This window comes from Chanodichthys erythropterus, chromosome 11 (genome assembly GCF_024489055.1).
Source record: "Chanodichthys erythropterus isolate Z2021 chromosome 11, ASM2448905v1, whole genome shotgun sequence".
Lineage (NCBI taxonomy): Eukaryota > Metazoa > Chordata > Actinopteri > Cypriniformes > Xenocyprididae > Chanodichthys > Chanodichthys erythropterus.
The window spans coordinates 3,205,980-3,231,372 of NC_090231.1; the positions used below are offsets into that span (position 1 = coordinate 3,205,980).

Consider the following 25,393-nt stretch of genomic DNA (forward strand, 5'->3'; position numbering starts at 1 on the left):
ACGTGATAGATATATCTCATTGTGGGCACTTGTGGTTCTAGCTGCCGTGCTTTGTAGCCAAGAGTGTCTGTTTGGCAAAGCCAACGTAGACCCAGGGTGGATTCTGAGACATTACACTGCTTTTCTGAGAGCCACAGCTCATTCTTTTCCGATCTAGCTTCTACTGGAAGGTTGGCAACAACAGAAGGAATGTTACTAGCCCACTGTCTAAGTTCAAACCCACCTGAAGAGAGAAGAGCTTGTAGTTTATTCACCAGTTCAGTGGCTTTGTCTGTGGAAGGTACACTTTGAAGAAAATTGTCGACATAGAAATGTCTTTCTACGGACAAGCGTACATCTTCATCTGGTTGGGTGTGGTCACGGACATGCTTCAGTACAGCAAAGGTTGCACAGCATGGGCTGCAAGTAGTTCCAAAGGGTAACACTTGCCACTCATACACATTTACAGGGTTCTCAAACTGCATGTTTCTCCACAGAAATCTGAGCAGTGGCTTATCCTCTGGCAGTAGACGAATCTGATGAAACATGCCTTTGATGTCGCTTGTGATAGCCACCGTATGCTCTCTGAAGCGGAGTAGTACGCCTAGCAATGTGGAAGTGAGAGTGGGCCCTGGTAAGATATACTCATTGAGATTATGGCCCTCAAACTGGAAGGAGCAATTGTACACTACTCTGTTTTTACCATTATAGTGTACCATATGGTGAGGTATGTACCAAGATTCAGGGGTCTGGTCTACAGCCTCAGGAGCCAGTTTAACTGCATAACCTGCACAGCCTTTCAATTTCCTGGTTGTATGCTTTGGCCAACTCTAGATCTTTACTAAGACGCTTTTCCAAACCTCTGAGGTGGGGGAGGACTGCCTCCTTCGGTGCTGTCAGCTTGGGCATCTCTTTTTTGTGTAAGAGGGGTGTAGCATACCTTACCGTCTTGGCCTCAAGCATATCTATGGCCTCTTGATCACATCTTGAGCGTGTCACCACTTTCTCATTATGGTAAGGTAAAGTGTCTAACTGTCTTAACAGTCTTTCAACATGTTGCAGGAGCTCTGATGCTGGGGAGGCAACGGATGTGAAAAGACACTGCTGTGCTGGTAACTGGTGCTGAACTACATTTGCAGGCCCTTGCAGTGTCCAGCCTAACCTAGTTTTAACACCAGCTGGCCCACCTGGTGGTCCGAAACGCACTGGCTCTATAGGGGCAATCAAATGGTGGTGATCAGAGCCTATGAGTAACAGTGGTTGCACTTGAGAAAAGCCTTGAAGAGGCAGACCTTTGAGATGCTTGAATTTCTCCTGTAGATCTGGCATTGGATGTGAATGTTTGGCTAAACCTAAATGTTCTGCAGTGAATGCATCCCTTATCTTGAATCTTTTATTGGGCTGAAAGGCAGGGGAAAGTGTGAAGGACACTTTGGTGCCTGAAATGACTTGAGTGTCGTGTCTGACCGTTCTCAAGGAAAGATTCTATGGTTGGCCATTGAGTTGGAGTTGTTGTGCTGCATCATGAAGTAAGATTGTACGCTCCGAACCATCATCCCAATTTGGCATAAGTCATCAAATTATGTTTGCCATGATGTAATAGCACCTTACTGAGTTTCAGGAGAATTTGGCTACCCCCTACTGGACGATCCAGATATAGTGTTTGACTTTCTTTTTGAACTTCAGTGTTCTTTGTCACTGTGGACCTGCTATTTATGTCATGCAGGGCTGTTAGGTGCTTTCCTGTGCAAACCTTACATGTGACTTTCAATCGGCACTGGGCTGCCTGATGTTTCCGTCCACACCTCCAGCATCTCTTGTTCAACTTAATCCAGTTAGTTTTCAACTCATTTGTTAACTGTGCAAAATTACTACACTGGTTGAGGAAGTGTTGTTTATTGTCACAGTAGTGACAGTACACAGACCTGCCAGGCGTTTCTGTCTCTGAGTTAATGGCAGCTGTAATGCTTGTGGACTGCTCTCCTCTGTGCAAAATGGCAGCTGCCTGTAGAGGGTGTCTGCTCTTTCTGCAAAGCACCACATCCCTTCATCTTACCTATACAAACTCTACTATCTGTGGGCTGAACCTGCAGTTCAAACTCAAGCCAGTGTGAGAAATCAAGCAGGTTTGGTATGGGGTTTCTGAGAGGGTGAACATACCTTTTGAAATTGGCTCTAAGATCGTGAGGCAGTTTAGACATGAGTCTAGCTACATGTGAACCACACTGTAACTCAATGCTTCCTTTGTCACCCAACTGATCAAGCATCCCCACCAATGCTCTGACTCTGAGGGCAAACCTCCTGAATGCCTGGGTATCTCCGCTACGAACGTTAGGGCCATCCATCAGTTCCGCAATTCTCCCCAATGCCAGCTGGTGGGGCTGTCCATAGTGCTCAGACAGTGATTGCATGGTGTATGTATAGGGATAACGGGAGTTACTATAGGAGTCTGCGATTAGAAGGGCCTCCTAAAATTTCAGATGCTCTAACAGAATCTGGTATTTGAACTGTTCCGTGGCAGTATGCGGCAGTAAATTCTCGAGCGATATCTTTAGCCTTACAAACTGCCTTGGGTCCTCTGCTGTAAAGTCAGGAATGGAAGGTGTAGGACCACTATAGATGCTCTCTCTAGTAGGAGGTATGCGGCTATCAGGGATAAAGTCTTTGGGTGGATGATAAGGCCTTGTGCTGTAGTCTGGCTGTTCTCTAAAACTAAGAACAGGTGAGGGGGCACGATAAGGCAGCCATTGCTGATGTGGGGCATAGTTTGTGTAGCATTCTGGGCTGCGTGCTGGATAAGACTGGGTCAAACGTTTTGATTGACACTGCATGAAAAGTAGGATTTTCGTCAGTAAGCGGCACTGTAGATTGTCGTGGAAGTTCAGTTTTACGACTGCACACGGCAATTTGCAGGCAACACCGAAAACTGCCGTGAATTGTCAGAAATTGACGTGGGCCTTGCTTGGCAGTTGTCCCCCCCGTGACCCCCCTTCCCCTAATTCCAGGGGAGGCTTTAACATGTAAATGAGAATGCTGTGAGCTATACAAATGCAAATTCTCTAAGAATTGACTAATTTTGAGAGAAATGTCTGCAGGTATCCATATGCTACTTCCAGTCCATTGATGGATATGACTCTGGAGCAGAGTATGATACAAGCCTGCACAAAGTCAAGTTTTTATAATTCCTAAGCCAAAGCAAAGTTGAGTTCAAATCAGTCATAAATCCAGAATGAAACATGGTTGTTTTAGGATACAGAGTGTACTTGAAACCTAAGCAAGAAATCTTAGAAAATAAAATCAACAAAATCAGTAAAATCACATAGAACAAACACAAGCCAAAGTATCTGTTTTTTTCCCCTTAATATATGTAATCGCTCATAAAATAAATAATTTGATTATGAACAATAGCAACAACAATTAACAAGACTTGTTAATAAAAACATTAAGGACTTTGCAATTCATGTTTGCTTTAGATAGCCTACTGCTAATTTTAGCTTAATCTGTCTCTTGTAATTTGTGTTTAGAAAACATGGCAGCACACTACAGACACAATATGATACACTATTGTTGAAAATGAATATTTATACTTTACTTAATTTCGTTGACAAGTTTAACATTCATTGAAACTAGTGTCCCATGTTAACGTGGGCGTGGTTTGTGAGCGTGACGTGAGAGCATGATAAACTTCCTTAAAACTGCTCCAAAAACGCAGGAACGAACACCGCATAATCGAGGCGATTTATTACGCATTATACAGCTGGTGAAACATACGTTTTTAAATCTATAATCTGTGGAATATCGCATGTGACGAATCTGTCGCCGTCTAACATCTGCTGGAAATCCAGGTAAAACTATCTGCGTGCTCGCGTGCGCCCCCAGTTAACATAATCCCCAGTTGATCCGTAACACCGGTGAGAAGAAACTGCTGAATGCTATCAGTGGGCTGCCGATGTGAGCAGTTCACTTTAGTAAACTCCAGGTTGCTGTCCATAGAAGATAGGTTGGCTGCTTTGGATTCGAAATACTGTGTGGAAAATACTAACTCTAAGAAGAGAAGACGGGTGAACAATCCTAAGATTGCGGTAAGACTGCTATTTAAGCTAAAAGTAGCCTAAAAATAAGTTTTTTTAAGTAGCACAAGTGTAAGTAACTTTTACTATTTTCTCCTTTATTGTTTTTATTGTTTAAGTTCTTTTACATGTTGTTTTTTATTCATATCACTCTCATTTAATTGTTTTCCAGCTACCTGTAAGACATATATAGACAGTACACAGGAGCTTCAGGTAACGTACAAACATCCAGATCTTGCATCGCAGGCGGAAGCTGTGAAGCGTTCAGCTCGGAGTTGAGCGAGAAGAAAGAGGGTAAGATTTATGAGATTAGATCAGTTTTTGGTCAGTGTGACTACTTTTTAAGGTGCATTAATAGATGTGTTGAGTCCATACGCAGTGCATTGCGCAATACTGATTCTCTTTATTGGTTGTTTTTACAGCTGCTAGAAGCAAGACCGTGTGCTAGCTGAGGATGTGGTGGGCCTTTGGAAGTGCGCTACCGTAGACCTGATGTCTGATGAGGAAGACGGCATCGTTGACGGGGTGTCTGGATGGATTGCACCGAGCTCTGTGCCACGCTGCAGTCGAGATTTGAGGCGATTCCAAAGTACAGGACAACGCACTGCAAAATGGACTGAATTCAGACAGAATGCCGCTAGTTACCTACAGCTCCGAAGCGGAAAACAGACATTTCATGGTGCTGTAGGATTTTGGGCTTCTCGTGAGCTTCCCATTTGTTGTGTGGGCAGATCTCCTACGTTTTGTACATGGTTGTGTGGTTGTGTTTGTGCTAATAAAGCTCTTTCTTTGAATAAACGGCACATCTCTGGCATGTTGGAAACTGGGCATGCGCAGAAAGACTCGTCAGTGAAACCAGGAGGCGGAGGCGGAGTCGCGGTATCAAACATCCGCCCAGACGTCTGCGTCACCAAGATCAGATCACCTATTTGTTTTATTATCTATTGTTTATTATATTTTTCTTTTCCTCCTCCCTTTTTCATTTGGCTTAAACGATGCTAATTACATCTGGCAATAAGGAATTTTATTTATTTAACATTTATTTGAATGTTTATTAATGCACATTGTTCAGTTTTAAACTAATTTACTCATAACTAGGTCAAAACAACATATCGTAATTGATGTATTTTAAATAAATAAATTATACACAAATTAAAATTATACTTGTAAAAAAATATTCTGTTTCTAGAGCAATAATGCTTTTGAATCCTCGGTAAAGTTGAACTAACTCTACAGCAGATCGATTGCTGTAACGTTAGACAGTGCTCTTTAATTAACTAGAGTAGGGATTAGTTTTGTCATGATAATTATTATTTTATACCCATAAAGATAATTAGTAACTGCCAGATTATGATCACCTGCTTTTTACGTCATGGCTAACATCATAACATTTAGCTTATAAAGCCCACATTTAACGTGACCGAAAAAAACTCAGTGATCCGTCAGATCTGTAGGTCGGTTAGGACAGTTTACTGCTGAACAACAACTTTTGTCAGTGAGAAATAACACAGAAATCGAAAAATAATAGGTATTTATTCATCTTCAATCTCCCCTCAAAGCTCCGACAGTCCTCAGAGAAGCTGTCAATCAACTGTAAATCGTGACGACACGCCCCGTTTCTATAGCACCAAATTGCTTGCAAAAATCACACTGATCACAAAAATGAACTATTGAATATATATCAGCATGATAACAACTACCTTAAATGACCAAAACCATCTTTCGGAAAATTTTATTGTATGTGTTATTAATTTTTTGTTATTTTGACAAGTGCCATTCGTTTGCATTGAGAGGGCGGGTTTATGACTTGTACTGCATCCAGCCACCAGGGGGCGATCAGAGAGCCCACGGCTTCACTTTTCAGGACGTATGAGACACACCCGTGTGGCACAGATGAACGCGATGTTCACAGGCTGTAAATTGCCGTTAATTGTCGAAAATTAGGGAGATTTCCGTCCGTTTACGGGGACGAAAATCCCATTTTTCATGCAGTGTGAGGATGGCTAGGGGAACTTGAGCGATACGTGACAGGCTTGCCCTGGTGACTTGAGACTCATTCTGCACAGGTCATCTGAAATGGCAGAGGCACTAACTTGTTCATCATCCACAGACTTTGATAATACAGAAGCACGCTCTGAATCCCCTGTCTCTTTAGCAGCCTGTCTACTGCAATCTGCAATGGACTTGTGGGATCGTGGAGCGGGCATGGGTCTAAGTTTAGTCGGGGTTACAGAGGCCTCACGTGGTGATTTGGTACGGGGCAGAGGGACGGGGAATCTGTGATGAGGCTGTTTCATCCATTTCTATTTTATGTTTCATATCTCTAATGGTTTGATGCAGTTGCTGATTCTCTTCTCTGAGCTGCTGAATCACTGCTTGAGCATCTTTGTCTGCATATGGTTCTCCAGTGATTTCATCCTCCTGCTCCAACTCCTGCCATCGGGTGAGGGGTGTCATCTCGGCAGCTCCCTCTGACTGATAAAGTGCACCTTGCGTTTCTGATTCTCTGTGGTGCGCGAGTTGCAGTCTGGAAACAGGTGGGTATGTGTGCTGGAAGCCTCTCTATTCTACCTCGTAATCCACCAAGTGACGTGGGGGCCTTGGCACCCATCTGTGGACATCAGGATCAGACTCTGTCATTACACTGGCTCTGGACATCTTATTCCATGGCAATCACAGACTCCGGCTCGAAGGTCCATGTTGAATAGATATAAAGGACTGTACTGGCATTGTTATTTTAATTTGTGATCACCAGGGGGCGTCGGTAAGAACGCACAAAAACCAGAGGTCGGTGCTCAACTGATGTTCCGTTTATTATGCACGCTTTCACATACATATGGCACGTGTGTGGTGTCTAAAATAAAGAAATATACATAATAAATCACAACTGAAATAATACACTATACATAATAACAGCAGCAGTAAATGTTTAAATAAAACCAAACAATACTGCCTGGAAAGTTTATTTACAAGCAAAAACCCTATATGCTGATTAACATATTAATATCTTAATAATCATAATGCAATACACACACTCGCTGTATTAAATGTGCGCGTTATAGATGGCTGGATACGCTCCGGACTCGCGCACTTATGAGATGATGCAGTTATGATAAATAGACCGGTAACAGATTAAAACTCGAATTCTCACACTAAAGACAAGAAACAAGATGTTAAAATCATATAAGCATAAGATATAAACAACACACTTACTTCTTTCGAACGCACACACAATGAAAGCAACTTTATAGTGAGCAGTTGACAGAGCTGTAAGAACTAAAATGTCGTCCTTCTTATGGGCGGGCTATATATATATTTGACCCTCTTTGGTTTTTCTCTGGCCCGTCTTGTCTCACCCTTCATTAACACGCAACTCAGAATACGGATGATCACAGTATTTATTTGTCCTGCGCAGAGCTGCACAGAGCAGTAGAAGAAAGAGAAACAAGTGAGTAAAGTTGCTTCAGCTCCATCTGTACGAGACATTTCACCACAGCAGTTCTCTCTAGCTCTGCTGCTACCAATATAACAATAAACAATTTGACTTCTTAGATTTAATGCTTTGTGATCGTATAGTAGTTTTCAATATCAGATAATAATATGCATAGACAGAAATATTATAATATATTAAATATAAGATATAATAATCATCCACTTTATATTAAACAGAATAAAATGTCTAGAAATAACATTTTTTTTCCGTAAAACAACATGTTCTACAAAATAGTAAATTCTTAAATACAAAAACAATTACCTGCACAGAGCAGTAGAAGAAAGAGAAACAAGTGAGTAAAGTTGCTTCAGCTCCATCTGTACGAGACATTTCACTAGTTCGGGAGCACATGGAATGACGCACATGGAAAGATTCGGTTCATTACAAACGGAAATAAAACTATCAAATACACAAAAATATGAACAGAAAACACACTCTATAAGTCAACTAGTGTTCAATGTGTGCAATCCCCTTCATACATCGTCTAACATTCAACATGAAACTTATATTTTTAACTTTTAATACGGAGCTGCAGCAGAAACGACTCACCCACAGCAGTTCTCTCTAGCTCTGCTGCAGATTGTTCAAACTCGGTGGGTTATAGCGCCACCAGCGCAACCAATAGGAAGCGTGAACACATTTCAGCAGGATTTACTTAAAGAACCCTTGAACTATGATATTTATCCCGTTACAGTATATATATATATATATATATATATATATATATATATATATATATGTACATATATGTATATATATATACACACACACACACGCACACACACACCACACATATGACTGTCTTTAATTTTAAGTTAAATACAAATTTACGATTACAATTATTAACGACTGGCAGCGTGAGACTTGAACGTTAGCTCTCGATCACTGTTGCCAGATCTCGCGATAAACATTTCCTGCATTTTACAGCTATTGGAGAGCAAGAAACAGCAAATGTTAAAGCAAATTCTTTCCTGCTTTTGGTTTTGTAAGTATCTGTGTTTTTCATTTTGACATGCATTATTTATGTACATCATGTGTTATCATGTGTAGGAACCTTGACATTTTAGCTGGTAATAGTGTAGACTCAGAGTAAGCCATGTTGTGTTTACATTAACATACATGCACATGCACATGTAGTGTTTCCTTGTGCCCTAAAACTCTCTAATTATATAAATTCAAGGGGGTAAACGTGAAACCTGTGCACCCTATTATTATTTGTTATTATTATTTGTTATTGTTTCTCAAAATACTTATCTCCAAATTATTTTATCTGACAGTTTGGGGGCTCGTCCGCGAAATGGGGGGGATTCTCCCTGTGAACTGGGAAAAGAGAAAAGCGCGCCGGGGATCGGAGGACCTACGGAAAAGGGGGTAAGTGTTTTTGGATATTTCTTAAATGCAAAAGTATGCACTTACCCCTGTAGGATCCTATTATAACATCTCGTGGAAATACGAGAGTTTTTTTTTGTAATCACTAGTAGCTAGTGGAATATATCCATTGTTGTTACACTACGGCTGGCAACAGTAGTTTTAAATAACTATTATCATAACAGTGATTGGGTTGAATCACCAATTGTTAGTGGACTATCAGTTCCATTGTTGTGACACTACGGCTGGCAACAGTACCTTTGATTAAGCTATTAACTGGGGTGGTTGGAAGTGCAGTACTGATCACACTGTACTTCGGATCACGGCAGCGTATACTAATTTGCGGAAAAAAAAAAAAAAGAAAAAAGTTGTAATATTTGATATTGATGAAAATGATTTCAATTGTTATTGCATGTTGATATATTGTGACATAAAAAAAAAAGTGTTCTAGGGGTGACCTGAATTCAGTTTGGCGGGAGCCAGACTAATTTGGCGAGAGCCCAAAATTAGCTGAAAACACCCCAAAAAAAAGAAGGTGACATAGAGGCAATCAGGACGAAAAGTCTTGTGTGAGCCTAACATAGGACCATCACCCACGTCACAATACAATGCATGTACGGCAATTGAGGTTGGGCAATTGAGTACAGAAAAATTTGCGTACGCTACTAACACTGAAATTAATTACTTATACTGAAGTGGAAGATGGGGGGTTCGGTCTCTATACCACTACTTAATGAAACGCCAGTTGAATTCATGTTTAGAAACAATCAGGGATTTTACACTGAACCCTATGTCAGTAATATGGCAGGGTGGTCAGAACAAATGAAACCACAAATTGAATTATCATACCCCCGAGAGGGTTCGCACAGAAGAAAATATGCAATTGGCTAAACGTTTAGTGAAGCAGGGATGGGGGGACCCGCAATGGGATTATGATTATATGACAAAAAGTTTTAATGTCTGGAAAGAAATAAAGAAAATTTGGGATGAGGGGCCAGAAAAGAAACAGATAGCTGCTTATGTAGCCCAGAAAAAAGCACTTGTAGCAGAAAAAACCCACCCTATTGTATGGGTATTGAACCATCTGCACCTTCTGTGATAAAACCAAAAAAGTTGCAGAATGATTCGAAAGTTGTAAAAAGGGGAAGCGAAACTGAGGCGCCCAGCCTGAACGCAATGGTGTGGCTAAGAGCTGGAAATGCGATATCTGTGAAACCATTAAAAATGTCTGATATGGGGGCGCTAGAGAGCCTGAACAAGATGGCAGCATAGTTTGACGGCTCCGTACAACATCGCACATTAAACAGCTCCAGACCTTTGCAAACCTGGTCAACTTCATAATACAAATAATGCCTAAACCCCCTGTACCAAAGGAGTGTGAAATCTTCTCGAATGCTCGCAAAACAAGCGCACGAAGCGCGAAGATATCTTCTCCGGTCGAGAGTGTCGAAGAGAACAGCATGGCTAGTGTAACCGACGTGCTAACTGAGCTTAAATCACTCCGCTCTGAGTTCAGCTCGAAGCTGGACGGAATAAACAACCAACTGGGGGAGCTGACGAACTCTATCTCTGTGATCGAGAATAATTTAGGTGAAATTAAACGAGACGTGACAGCTAATGAAAAACGAATCGAGGAAGCTGAAGCCCGCATAGCCGCTACAGAGGACGCGCTGGATAGGAGTGAGAGGGATCTGGCTAAAGCAACAAGGCGGCTCGCATACCTGGAAGAAAATACAGAAGACCTAGAAAACCGCGGTAGGAGGAAAAATATTCGGCTGTTTGGTCTTAAAGAGGGAGCTGAGGGTAAGCGTCCTCTTTTGGACTTTATAACCGATATGTTACCCCAGTGGCTGGGCATCGAATCCGACAGAGTATTCATATTAGAAAGAGCCCACCGTACCCTGGCCTCAGCTATCCCCAACCAGAATCGAGCCGTCCTCCTTCACTTTCTCAACTATCAAGATAAAGAATTCGTCTTACGCTCCACAAGACAACGGGACACTGCACACGACGGATCCAAACTCACATTTGTCCAGGATTTCTCCGCGGAGACGATCTGACGAAGACGGGAGTTCAACACTGTTAAAAAGCTGTTTGTTGACATGGGGACCTTCCGAGGATTTCACCTCCAACCATGTAAACTGAGAATGCTACACAACAGGAAGATCCAGATGTTCTCCTCCCCACAAGAGGCTGAGGAATTTCACCGCAAAATTACTGTAAAATAGCCTAAATGTACCAGGTTTGATCTGAATCATTTTCTATACCCGAAGAGGGATGAGTACACACATTTCTGTGCAGAAATCAGGCTCACTATTGGGCCTGTTGGTGGACAGTTAAGCCAGGTAACGTTGGGCTCTACATCGGTGGGATATATGAACAATCCGCAGCAGGCACACACAGGCTACTATAAAACAGTCTGTTGCTTTATCTTTATTTTATTTATTTATTTTCCATGAATATTAGCAGCCTTTTTATATAACTGTCACTTTATTTTGGATATATTTGATACTTTTCTAACAAGGTATGTAGAAGAGAGCAAAGCTGTGCAATTTTTTTTATTTATTTATTTTTGTATATATGTATATATATATATATATATATATATATATATATATATATATATGTGTGTGTGTGTGTGTGTGTATATGTATGCACTTGAGAACAATTATTATACATATATCTTTTTTATGCTATTATATTGTTTATTTGGACAAATTTAAAAGGTGTTTTTTATTTATTTATTTATCTATTATTATTATTTTTTTTTTACATTACCTGCATGCTTGTTGTTATGTGGAGTGAAGTACCACCCAAGAAATTTAAGCTTTAACTCTTATCTTGCCATCCTTCTGCACAGAGACGTTGCCTTTTTCTAAATAGTTGTGCACTGTTGACAGTTAGTTGTTACTTGCCAGTCAACTTGAGGGTGTTACATGTTTCAAGGGTGTTGCCTTGTCGTTTGGGGACTAGGCTAGGGTTTTGGGGAGGCGGGGAAGGAATGGGTAGAGGGGGCCCCTCATGCTCTACCCATGTTACATTTTTGCTTTCATTAGTTCTTTGGTCTTATATTGTTTTTTCTTTTACTTCATTTCTATCATGGTCACGCGAACGCAATGTAACAGGCAAAACTCTGTATGTTTAGTACACTTAATGTAATAACGTTTAATGTCAGAGGCCTTGGCCACCCAATCAAGCGGAAGAGAGTTCTTACATTCTTAAAAAAAGAAAAAGTAGACATAGCTTTCCTTCAGGAAACCCATTTGTCCAACGAAGAGCACAAAAAACTCAAGAGAGACTGGGTCGGGCAAGTTTATTTTTCTAGCTTTACTAGCAATAAAAGGGGAACCGCAATACTTATTCATAAAAGAATACCTTTTATAATTAACGAGCAATATAGGGATTTAGGTGGCAGACAAATACTAATCAAGGGGATGCTTTATGGACAAGAACTAATGTAATTAAAATGAATGTTCTGCCCCGTTTTAGTTATTTATTTCAGTCACTGCCCTGTTACTTGGATAAAACTTTCTTTAAATCTGTAAACAAAATGTTAACCTCTTTCATCTGGAAAAATTCCTCACCAAGAATAGCTTTTAAAACTCTAACAAAATCCAGAGAGAAAGGGGGACTGGCAGTACCAGACTTACAGAGGTACTATTGGGCCGCCCAGACAAAGAACATTATTAGCTGGGTGCAAAGACGTAATAGTGCAGTCTGGATAGACATAGAAGAAGAACTCTGTACTCCTATTTCTACAACCTTGCTACCATTCATTAACAACATAAAGGAACTACATCAAATAACAAAAACGTATGTAGTTTACAACACTCTACGGGCTTGGCAAGACACAAACAAGTTCTGTGGGAATTTTGGTAAAATCTCCAGGCTTTCCCCCTTATCCCTAAATCCAGATCTGCCATCATCTATTGGTGGTTCTTTGTTTGCAGAGTGGAGAAGTAATGGCATATACCAACTCCAACAATTGTTCGATGGTGATACGCTCAAGTCCTTTGCTGTTTTAATGTCAGAATATGAAATTAAACGGGACTTTTAAAAATACTTACAAATTCGCCATCTAATAAACACCCTAAAAGGGGAAAAACGTCTATCTTTGGGGCTAACAAATCTTGAGGAGATTTTGGTAAAATCGACATCATTAAAAGGAAAAATCTCTGAAATATATAGCACTTTGTTGGATCATTACAGGTCTTCCTTAACCCCACTTAGGAACATATGGCAGAAGGATATGGGATGTGCTTTTGATGACGATCAGTGGGATACGATATGTCAGAATGTTTTTTCCTCAGTGTCCTGTAATAAAATAATCGAACAAAATTATAAATTATAAATTCATGCACAGAATGTACCGCTTAAGAAAAATGTTTCCTAATTCATCCCCCAGATGTCATCATTGTAAAACATGTAAAGGGTCAAGTATGCATGTTTTTTGGGAATGCAGGAAATTAAAACATTTCTGGAAGGCAGTTCATGATCTAACTGTTAAGATCAGGGCCGGCTCTAGCCCTTTGGTTGCCCTAGGCGAGATTGCCCAAACATTAATTTATTGCACATTTATTGGAAAGTCTGAATTTATCAGAAGTCTGAATGTGTGAATATAAAACCAACTTTACCGAAGTAACACCACTATCAGCATAATGGTTACTGTATGTGTATGAGCCTGCTAGTTATAATGAATGTAGAGTAGAGAGCAACTGTACTTTTCATAACTAGCATGCATACGTTATCCGAAATACTGGTCTTTTGACATTTACATCCATGTAGGTTATCAATGAAGTTACATTTGCTAGTAATACGTAGCAAACTAGCAAAGTAACTAGCTAGCTAGTGATAGCTTAGTGACAGCAATGAAACGTTCAAGGTAGTGGTTCAACGGATCACAAAACTCACGGTTTGGATCATTTTTCGGATCAGCAAAAAAAATAAATCAATAATATAATTAAGGGTTGGGGGTAACTTAACTTTGCATTTATTACTTAGCCCACTTTAACTACTCTGATACCACAGCAGAAACTACAAGCCTAACTAATACATTATTAAAGGCAAGTGAACAGACTGCAAAAAGGACAAATACTGTACACCAATTACAAGCATAGATAAATACAACAAAGTTACAAATAAAATATGAGTTCTAACTGTAGTATTAATTTTCGTGTACAGAAATGTAATAATTAAATATAAAATGAAACTGTTCACTGTGTAAATGTAATGTAATATAGATTAATCTTTGTTAAAGCTGTGTTTTGTTGTTTGATTTACATGACAGACAACAGCAGGTATTTTTAGGTTGCTGTCACTTTAAGAGTAAGACTCCATGCACGCGCACATCCGATAGATACACATCCGATTCCGAATTCTCACCTCGTTCAATTAAGACATAACCGATTGTGTTTTCGAGAATACTTTATTATTTTGACTGACATAATTCGTGTATGTGACCATCCAAGTGCATTGAGGACGCGCCTCTCTCTCTTTCTCGCTCTCTGTGCGCGCGAGCCTGTACCGATAACAGACCTGCGTGCGATACCGAATTAAATCCTCTTTTTCCTTTTCTAGCGCTGGAATGGTTTTATATCTATTTAATGTGTGAAATAGCAAGACAAAACACGTTCAAATTATAACCTGTTAACTCTATTGCGGTGAAACTTGCAAATGATCCGTGAATCACATGCGTCCCGATGTTATGATGCACAATACTAAGCAAATTTATTTCATTTAACACCTTAATGGCTGAGATGAGAAGATTTACCTCTATACTGGGTTTTCCTTTTATCTTCTTGCTTTCTCCGTTTTCGTCCCTGTGCACCGGAGGGTTTATTAGACCGCTTCATTTTCTTCATCAACTGCGCACTTGCCTAACGTAACGTAACGGCGACCCTAGAGGGCGCCCGCGCCCCCAACATATTTGTCGCCCTAGGCAACCGCCTAGTTCGCCTATAGCAATCGCCGGCCCTGGTTAAGATTGTGGAAACCCCGTTGGACATTACACTAACACTGTACCTCTTTGGTACTGAATTGGACAACACACTGGACACCACATGCAGGAAGAGGATTATCTTAATGTCGTATATAGCAAAGAAATGCATCTTGCTCAATTGGAAACAACAGAGACCCCATCATTTAATCTGTTTAAACAAATCCTAAATGAAACTTTAAGGCTGGAACAACGCACATATGTCCTAAAAGATAAGTGGGATGCCTTCAGGAAGATATGGGAACCGCTTATGGACCTCTGACACTACAATGTCTGGCATGTTTACATAACATTTACAAAGGTTGAACTGTGATCTATGACCATGGACTGACTTGATTTAACTTGCTGTTTTTTTTGTTTTGTTTTGTTTTTTTAAATTTCTATTTTATTATTATATATATTTTTTTCTATTCTGTGCGTTATGTTATTAAAATGTCAAAAATCAATATAAAGATAATTGGAAAAAAAAAAGTCTGACATGGAGTCAATATGCAAAAGCCTGTCTTCTCCTCAGAACCCTGGTAAATTCGTGACTGTTCTGCAAACGCATACAAAATATGCTCACCTTACAGGGGCAGATTACAGAGCAGTTCTGTTAAGAACGTTGGAAGGAGATTTCACTGAGGCATTGTTAATCAATGAATGTCCAGCACAGCTGCCTCGCCCCATGTTTATTACTGGGAAGAGCCTGAAAACTGTAATACCTTTTTTAAGGAACTGAGAGCTTTCTTAGTCAAACGCATCGGTGCAAAACAGACACCTCAAGGGATAGTGCATGACCAAAAAGCAGAAGTAAAACCACCCTTGACCCAGCAAAGAAACTCAGCAGTAGTCTGCTATTACTGTAGGTGAGAAGGTCATATACGCCGTGATTGTAGGAAATTAAAAGGTCACCAAAGGAGGAAGCAATGGGTGAAGCCACAACAACAGAGAAATAAACCACCATTAGCCACGTATCCCACTACAGAGCATGATAACCAACAACAGGGGAGCCAGAGTTCCCCAGTCTGAGTCAGTTCCGACTTATCAATGATGACCCTAACATTTTCAAATCATAGTGAAGATTTAGATTATATTAAATTGATGGTGCATGGTCAGCCACAAACGTTCCTTTTGGACATCAATGTGACATCAATGTGACATCAATGACCTCCGCACATTATGATGGTCCAATCTCTAACCAAGTAGTTAACTATGTGGGTATATCAGGAACTGACATCTCATGTCCCGTAACACCTCTTGTAGAAATTTAAATTTTGATTTAAACCATTTTTTCATAAATTTACAATTATAACAGGAACTCTAATTAATTTATTGGGGTATGATATGCATAAATTGAACATGGATATTAAATTTACTGATAAACAAGTTGTGTTTTCCTTCCAGTCCAGTTTGCCGGTCTCAGTAAATCCTTTGCCTACATGGGAGAAGCCCAGTGAACCACAGCCTGTCTCACCACAGCCTGACACACCTCAGATGGTACATCACATGATTAACCCATCATTGTGGTCATAATACAATGACAACACAGGTTTCATAGACAAGGAACCTTATAAAGCTAAATTGAAGACTAACAAACCAGTCTATATTAAACAATATCCTTTGTCTACAGATACGGAACATGGTATCAAACCATTAATTGATAATTTCATCCAGCAGGGTGTCCTCGTACCAATACATTCGCCGTACAACAACGCCTGTGAATCCAGTGGTCAAGGCTGATGGAAAACTTGGCAATTGACCCAGGACTTAAGGGTTATAAATCAGTTGATAACACCGTTGGCACCGATCGTCCCTGACGTTCCAACTGTTAACTCTATCCCGTGTACGCACAAATATTTCACGGTTATTGATTTTTGCGCAGCATTCTTCTCTGTACCTGTACATCCAGATACTCAGCCCATTTTAGCTTTTATGTTTCAGGGTAAACAGATGTCGTGGACATGCCTTGCTCAGGGCTCCATTGATTCACCCGCCGTTTTCTCGGCAGCAGTGCAAAGAACATTGGCTAAAATGACTGATTTGCCTTCTACAGTTTGCATGCTTCAATACGCAGATGACATCCTGGTTTCCGGGTAGACAAAAAAAACTGTGAAAAGGCCTCCATCATCATCTGCAATGTGCTCGCCCATCTGGATTGAAGGCCTCGAGAGACAAGCTTCAAGGGGTCTAGTCTAAAGTGACATACGTGGGACACATAATAATGCCAGGTATGAGAGCGATCTCATATGATAGGGTCCAGATGATCAGAAAAATGAAGTCCCCTCGAAGTGAACTATTATAGATCATGGATAACTGATTGTGCCATACATGATAGGCATTTGCGAAACCTGATTGACCACAGAGCTCCCCCAAGTACTTTTTTGAAATGGACTGATGAGGCAGAGCTACATTTTACTGCCTTGAAACAAGCCATCACTTCGGCACCCGCATTGGGCCTTCCAGACTATTCTCGAGATTTTCATTTGCATGTCCGAGAGGCGGAAGGGTCATGATGGATCATGTTCAAAACCTTCTGATGGCGTCTACCTTTGTGGCTATGCTGTGGTGTCAGACACTGGAGAGGTAATAGAGGCTTTTGCCTTGGATTATAATTCAGTCCAAGCTGCTGAATTAAAAGCGTTATCTCAAGCATCTGAACTGATGGCAGGAAAACGTGCATCTGAACTGATGGCAGGAAAACGTGTAACTATTCACACTGATTCAAAGTATGCATGGGGGGTGGTGCATAATTTTGCTAAAACATGGGAAGCTAGAGACTTTAAAACAGCAGATGGCAAACCCATAGCACACTCTAACCTAATAGGACAATTGACTAAGGCAGTACAGTTACCCTCCAAAGTGGCCATAGTAAAGGTTAAAAGGTCAAGCACCAGGGGATGATGAATAAGATGCAGAAACAGAAACGCAGATGAAGCCGCTAAGGAAGCAGCAAAGGCCCAAATCAAATCGACATTTGTTGTGGGTAACCAGAGTCAGGTAACTATGACTACGCATATAACTAATATACCTAACATTGACATTAAGATCCTGCAGAGTCAACCAACATAGGCTGACTTGGAGCATTGGGGAAAACATGGATGTGCCTCAGATAAAGATAGGATCTTGAGAGGTGAAAAGGGAAGAATAGCATTTCTGAATTTAGGATTAATAATCCTTATCAGGCATTACCAAGGCTTGTCACACATAAGCTGTGCAAAAGTAGTTCAGGTAATCAATCAATTATATTGTATTGCAGATGTACACAAAATGGCGAAGCTCGTTTTAGATGCATGTCTTACATGTGCAAAAGTAAAACCGCACAGACCAGATAAACATGACACACTGCCGCATCCGTAAACACTGTTTCAGAATCTGCAGATTGATTTTGCGCACATGCCGCCAATAGTAATTTGAAATACCTTTTGGTAATTGTGGATAGATTTTCAAAGTGGCCAGAAGCATTCCTATGTCCAAAAGAGGATGCTAAGTCTGTGGTAAAGATTCTAACCAAAAAAATTATTCCTCGATTTGGTATACCTACCACTATTGAAAGCGATAATGGGATGCCATTCACGTCTAGGGTAACACAGCTCTTGGCCAAAGCATTGTCGATTGATTGGCATTTCAACACACCCTTCCACATTGTCAATCATTGTCTGATGTGGAACAACTTAACCAAAACCCTCAAGAGAAGGCTCACAAAAGCCTCCATAGATACCAGAAAGAAATGGCAAGATTTGCTACCCATGGTGTTGACAGAAATAAGAATGACTCCATCTTCCACTACTAAATTATCGCTGTTTGAAATACTAATGGGTAGGCCTTTCCTGACACCATGGGTCAAAGGCCACGCAGGCATTACTTCCCTAGGTGATCTGGAGCTGATACAGGAGGACTACGTAACTTCCCTCATCAAGAAACTGAATTCTGTATATGCTGATGTTTTTCTGTGTCTTCCTCTCCCCTAAGAAAAGCCTACTTACCCCTTTGTTCCAGGACAGAGTATGCTGATCAAAAGCCTGAAACTGACAAAGGTGGGAGAACCGAAGTATCTTGGACCAGCTACAATGATCGCCGAAACGAGGACAGGAGTTCTGCCAGATTACTAACCACAGTGGATACACGCTTGGAGAATAAAGCACTGTCCTACAGGAGAGCAGGCAAGCTCCAATTCAGAATAGAATCTCAAATGGGGATTCACCTTACTGCATAACAGGGAGGAGCAAAACACTGATTAAGCTGAGGAAGGAACTACCTCTAATAGTGAGGTGGGGGTTATCCAAAGCCAGAAGATAGATGGCCCATTGAGCCAAACAGTGTTAACTCCTTACACACCTCTGTATGCACTAAGGGCCAAATTTTATTAATGAATATACCACCTCTAGAGTTTTACAGTGTTCAGTTGCAGAAGCTGTGTCTGTCTAGTCATTGGTACCCGGGTATACCTGCTTTTCTGTGCTAGATCGCTCAACCTGAAAAGATTTTCTCAAAATACTTGATCTCCAAATTATTTTATCTGACACTAATCGAGAGGTTTAAGCTGGCTCGAGAGGTGTGAATGTGTTCAGGGAGACTGAAACTGAATGGGACACTTAGCACCACAAACACAATATCGACAATACCCTTGAATAGATGACAATAAACATCAGTTAACATTTTAGAGTCCTTTCTAAATACAAGGCCAACTTCACTTTTATTTTCATAAATATATTTAATAAAAATAAATTTCTAATAACTTTTCAAAATTTCAAAGCTATTTTAAACTATTTTCTTCTTTGTGACAATAATTAATTATGAGTTTACCATAAACTGCAAAGTGTCTGCTTTCAAATGAGACCTTACTTATGCTTTTAGTGCAAAGGGTTCATGAACTGTATCTGTTTTAGTTTGGGTATGTCATTTTTTGGGATTTTCCAAAAGCGGGGGTGGCTAACAGGTTAAGAGTCACTGATTCATACGAGTGTGTTAAAGGGTTAGTTCACCCAAAAAATGTTAATTAATTACTCATCGTCATGCCGTTCCACACCCGTAAGACCTTCGTTCATCTTCAGAACAGTTAATATATAATATTGTAGAATGTAGGATTGTGTAACAATGACATTTGCTCTATCAAGATCCATTAATTTACTAAAAACATATTTAAATCGGTTTATGTGAGTACAGTGGTTCAATATTAATATTATAAAGTGCCAAGAATATTATTGGTGTGCCAAAAAAACAAAATAACGACTTATTTAGTGATGGCCGAATTCAAAATACTGCTTCAGGAAGCTTCAGAGCACAATGAATCAGTGTATCGAATCATGATTCAGATCACATGTCAAACTGCCAACAGCTGAAATCATGTGACTTTAGCGATCTGAATCATGATTCGATACACTGATTCATTGTGCTCTGAAGCTTCCTGAAGCAGTGTTTTGAATTCGGCCATCACTAAATAAGTCGTTATTTTTGGTGCACCAAAAGTTCAGTTCAGCTATATAGTCATATCTATATCCATATCATCATTTTCTATTATTAAAATTGTATATATATTTGTGTTTTATAAACATCACAACATATGAATGCTGTTTGTAAAGAAGTTTATTTGAGCTGGTGTTGTTGAATTACAGGTTACAAGAAACTTTATACTCAACTTTTAGTTTTTCTTTAAGAATAAACCATATTTCATTTCACTAAGACATATAGATGCTCACAATCATGTTAAACAAGTAATTTGTAAAGATATGACTAGAAACAGGAGCAGAAGAAAGTATCCACACCACCAGAATCCCAAAATCCCATGAAATCAACTGATGTGATTGTGCTTTACTTTGATTTTCTTTTAAATAGTCAATATGCTGTGTTAAAATATTGAGCCATTTTTCCAGAAGAGAATGACTGCAATTTCCAAATGTTTCTAAAAGCCACAGATGAAAACTCATTTTGATTTCATGGGGTCTTTAAAACATATATAGTGCACACTGGTATTTTATACTCTTAAATTAATTTTACTGTACTGATATAAACACATTATCTGATGAAAACTGAACAAAAAGAAATTGCGAATTAAAAGAAAAAAAAAGATAGAACAAGGCAAAAGAAAGTGAAAGAACAGCACAAACGAATCCTTCACTCTTCATTTCTGCTGCAGATGAAGTTGAGTCTGTCAGTCTCAGGACGGCTGATCCAGCGCTGATCTCCTCCAGACTGAACTGCTCCAGATCTCACTGCAGAATCACAGTTCTCTGAATCATCAATCGCCCAGTTCTGATAGCACACGGTCTGTCCGCTCACCCAGAACCAGAGGCCCACAGTGCAGGAGTGACGCAAACCCAACCACACCGCCCCAGTAGACGCCCATTTAACCACATTCATCACATCACGCTGAATCTCTTCTGAATGAACCGAGACCAGATCCACATGATTCTGTCTGCAGTATCTCAGAGCTTCAGACCACGCCATCTTCTGTTTGATCAGAATCAGTTTTTCTGGACACAAAACAAACCACAAGCAGAAACTAGAGAGAGACTGATCAAAAACAACATGCAGAACAAACACTGTGGAGGAATTTGTCATGTCAGACATAAAGAGATCGGAAAATTAATCCATATGAATCAAGCAGTTTAGTCCAAATTTTCTGAAGAGAATCAATCAAATTTATTATCCAGACGCCAAAAAAAGTGCAAGTGCAGAGTGTACAGCATTGTCTTGCACTTTTTGTGGCCTCTGGATAATAAATTCATTGGAACTTTTTGACTTCATTCTCGTGTGCGGATCTTTCATTTTTTTGATCTTTGAGCATTTTGTCATCAAAAATATCTTCATTTATCTTCTGAAGATGAATAAAAGTCTTACAGGTTTGGAACGACATGAGGGTGAGTAATTAATGACAGAAATTATATTTTGGGGTGAACTAACCCTTTAAGATATCTGGAGGTGATGGATGGATTGTGTGTGTTTGTGAGGATCTGCTCACCTTCATGACACACAAAAGGATATTGTTCACTGCAAGGGACGTCATTCCAATCTCTCAGAGCGTCATTACTAGTGATCGCTACACAGTTGTCATTTTCAATTCCAGGTTCACCAGACCTCTAGTATCTGAATAAGGAGTCACTCTGATCTGACCACTGCCATGAGACTCTGAACAGACCGATCCAGACATCACCAGATATGTGATTATCATTGATGAACTTCTGAAGCTGTTGATTCTCATTCTGGTTCCTCACACTGACCAGATCAATGTGATTCTGTCTGCAGTAACTCTGAGCGTCTCTCCAGTTCTTCGTCTGATTGACAAAGACGAGTCCTGTGTTTGCTTTAAGAACAAAGATAAAAAATGAACATAAAAAAAACGTATTCTTTATTCTTATGCTGCTTTATGGATTGACAGAGACTACTTAAAGAAAATATTTGCAAACAGTTATTACAATAATTTTACACATAGCCTAAAAATGTGCACATTTAAAACATTTACACATTTGTCTACAAAACTTCTGAATTTATATATTTTTCTCACTTTAGATGTACAGAGCCCCTAAAGGGACATGGTGGTGGAAATAAATTAGGATGGGAGGAAAAAATATTTTTCAAATCTTTCGCGTTCTCTGACAAAACCTGTTGTGAGTTCAGACAAACACTTCCTGTTCAATTTCCCTCAGGCAGTGGTTCAGACAGCTCTGTGTCTATGTGTGTCAGGTTTTGTCAGAGAACACAAAAGATTTGAAAAATATTTTTTCCTCCCATCCCAATTTTTTTTTCCGTCCCTTTAGGGGCTCTGTACAAATAAAATAAATCTTTTAGGCAACATAGCCTACCTAAAAATAAATAAATAAATAATAAAAAAAAATAATAAAAAAAATAATAATAATTTTGATAAATGCATATGCACCTGCATCACTCGTCATCAGAGCGTTTCATAAGGTTATACAGAGTTAGACTTCAGTCACCGAGAGCCAAAAACAAACAGCGGCGCCTTTAACAGTTCCTCCTGAACCAAAACAATGAGCTCCTGCTGCGTTCACTCCATGAGTAACTATAATTATGAGATGGAAACCCGTGAGGCTCTACCTGGAGCGTTTCTATTTCAACACAATCCACACCAAAATAAATCTGCAGCAGTCAGGTGGAACAAGTAAAGCTCTGTAAGTTGTTTGTGTTCATTATTATTGTAATGTTCTGTGCTTTGAGCAATAACATTTCTAGCTGGGGTGATCTCACATTGTGACCACAGTATGAGCACACAGTGAGAGCGCTGTGAGGTTACACTTTTACATCACTGAGAGACAAACTGTTGACTGGGTATGATGTTACTGGTGCTGACCCTTTGTGATGAAGATATTAAACATTAAGGCGTCAGTTGAAGCGTGTTTTTCTAATCAGAAGTAAATGTTCTGGAGTCGTTATATTTGGTATATGGTGCATCTATAAATTAATGGTTGTAATTTTAAAAAGTTGAACTCACTGTTGTTGCAGATGAAAGTCTGGCTGTTGCTACATGACACATCACTCCATTGTCCATTCTTCATCACAGCACACTCCTCATCTCTGCCATCTGGTTGTCCAGTAGACCAGTTCAGATAGAGCGCAGGTTCACCTGAAGACCACTGCCATTCATCAACACTCGTCTTCTTCAGCCCAATCCAGACATAGTTATTAGGATTAGCACTCACTCTCTTCACCTCGTTCATGTCGTTCATGTCGTCAACGGTGGCCAGATCTGTGTATTTCTCTCTGCAGTATCTCTGAGCTTCAGTCCAGTTCTTCGCCTCACGTATAAAGTAATACTGACGCTGAACACATTCAGATACAGAGCAGAGAGCTGTGAAAGAGAGGGTTTGATTTAATGCTTTTCATAACAGAGTCAAACCTGATGAAACTATAAACCATCAATAAAACAACAAACACACTCACCAATGAGAAGAAGAATGAAATATAGAGTTTGCTCCATTTCTGAGGAAGAAACACATTGAAAAACTCAGATAATCCCATATTCATCTTGGAGTAAAACATGATCATGTCATTTAAAAAACAGCAGAAAAACAGTAAATTCACAATCATTCAGACAATATTAAGATCTCAAAGTCTAGTTGTGTTTGAAGAATGAACATGTGAGTTGTTCTTACTTTAGAGGTCGTGTGTTTCTGTCCTGAGTCTGATGTTTCTGTCTGCAGCTTTAAACAGTGTGATCATTATATCTGCTCTCATCCCTCTCATTTCATTTCACATCATTTGTTTATTACTCAAAACCCCCATATCATATTCACTTCCTCTATATTTGTATGTTTGTTCACCTCTGTCCCTTTATTTGCATGTTGACGTCTGTGTCAGTCAGTATTAGTCTATATTAATATGGACCTCAATCAAACAATTATATGAACATTTTATATTTTAACACATTATACTTTTAGATCACTGTGAGATAAATTGTTGTATGAGCGCAGGATCACCTGAAGACACAATTTATATTTTAACATTCACAAATAAATTCAGCTGCTTTAATGATATTGCTGGACTGAATAACTCGTGTTTCTTCTCTCTCATCTTCATGTACGGGACTGTCCACACACTCTTGCTGTTTACTGTTTCATTTCTAAAACATGAACACATTTGCATGTAAACACATCCTCATCACTCCTTTGCTTATGTCCACATTTAGACATTCAGGGTGAACAATATTTACATCTCTGACATGAAACAGAAGAATAAACAGTGAGTGTTATTGTTCTAGTCATATTTCATCCAGTCTTATTCATCTGTTAGTTTTATTTCAACATCAGGAAAGTTACTCTATAACTGTGTCTCCGTTCAGAGCTGCTCCTCGAAGTCCACGGAAGTTGAAGAGAGTGTTGTTAAATGAGACGCTTTATCCTATGGATGATTTCCTGTTTGCATCCCCAGCTGTTTGTTTGTAAGAAAATGGCAGGTGATGTATCTCAAACTGAGATAAGACCATAGCCAGGTAAAATAAGTCTGGCTAAAATGTGTAATGTTTATTTATGTAGTTATCAACAAGTTAACCTAGATTATTTCTCATTATATTTAACTGTGATAATATCATAATAATTCAAATAAGCAGTGGTGGAATATCTCTCTCCCGTCATCTCATGCATTCAGACAAACCACAGCTGCAGCAGTGCGTTCCCATTCATGAATAAAGGCAGGCCTGCAAGTATCAGTATTAATAGATGTATGTGAGAAAAGAAAAAGAAAAATATTCTTCCTATATTTTTTTTTTAAATCAGTGTAAGCATCTTTCTTTGTTGCCATGAATCATACAGTAAGCTCCACAGTTCAGCTCTCTGTATTAGTTTTATTAAAGTGTTAGTTCACCCAAACTATGGGTCGTTCCACACCCGTAAGACCTTCGATCATCTTCAGAACACAAATTAAGATATTTTTGATGAAATCTAAGAGGTATATGATTCGTCCATAGACAGCAATATAATCAACACTTTCAAGGTCCAGAATGGTACTAAAGACATCGACTTTAACGACTTTATTCAGCAATCTCTTATCATCTTC

The 25,393-nt window shown here is 39.6% G+C and overlaps 1 pseudogene; it reads right to left on the reverse strand.

Annotated features, from left to right (window-relative positions):
• Nucleotides 1-20,970: 20,970 nt before the first annotated feature.
• On the reverse strand, nucleotides 20,971-23,819 carry LOC137031246 (macrophage mannose receptor 1-like; annotated as a pseudogene).
• Between the last annotated feature and the right edge of the window lie 1,574 nt (nucleotides 23,820-25,393).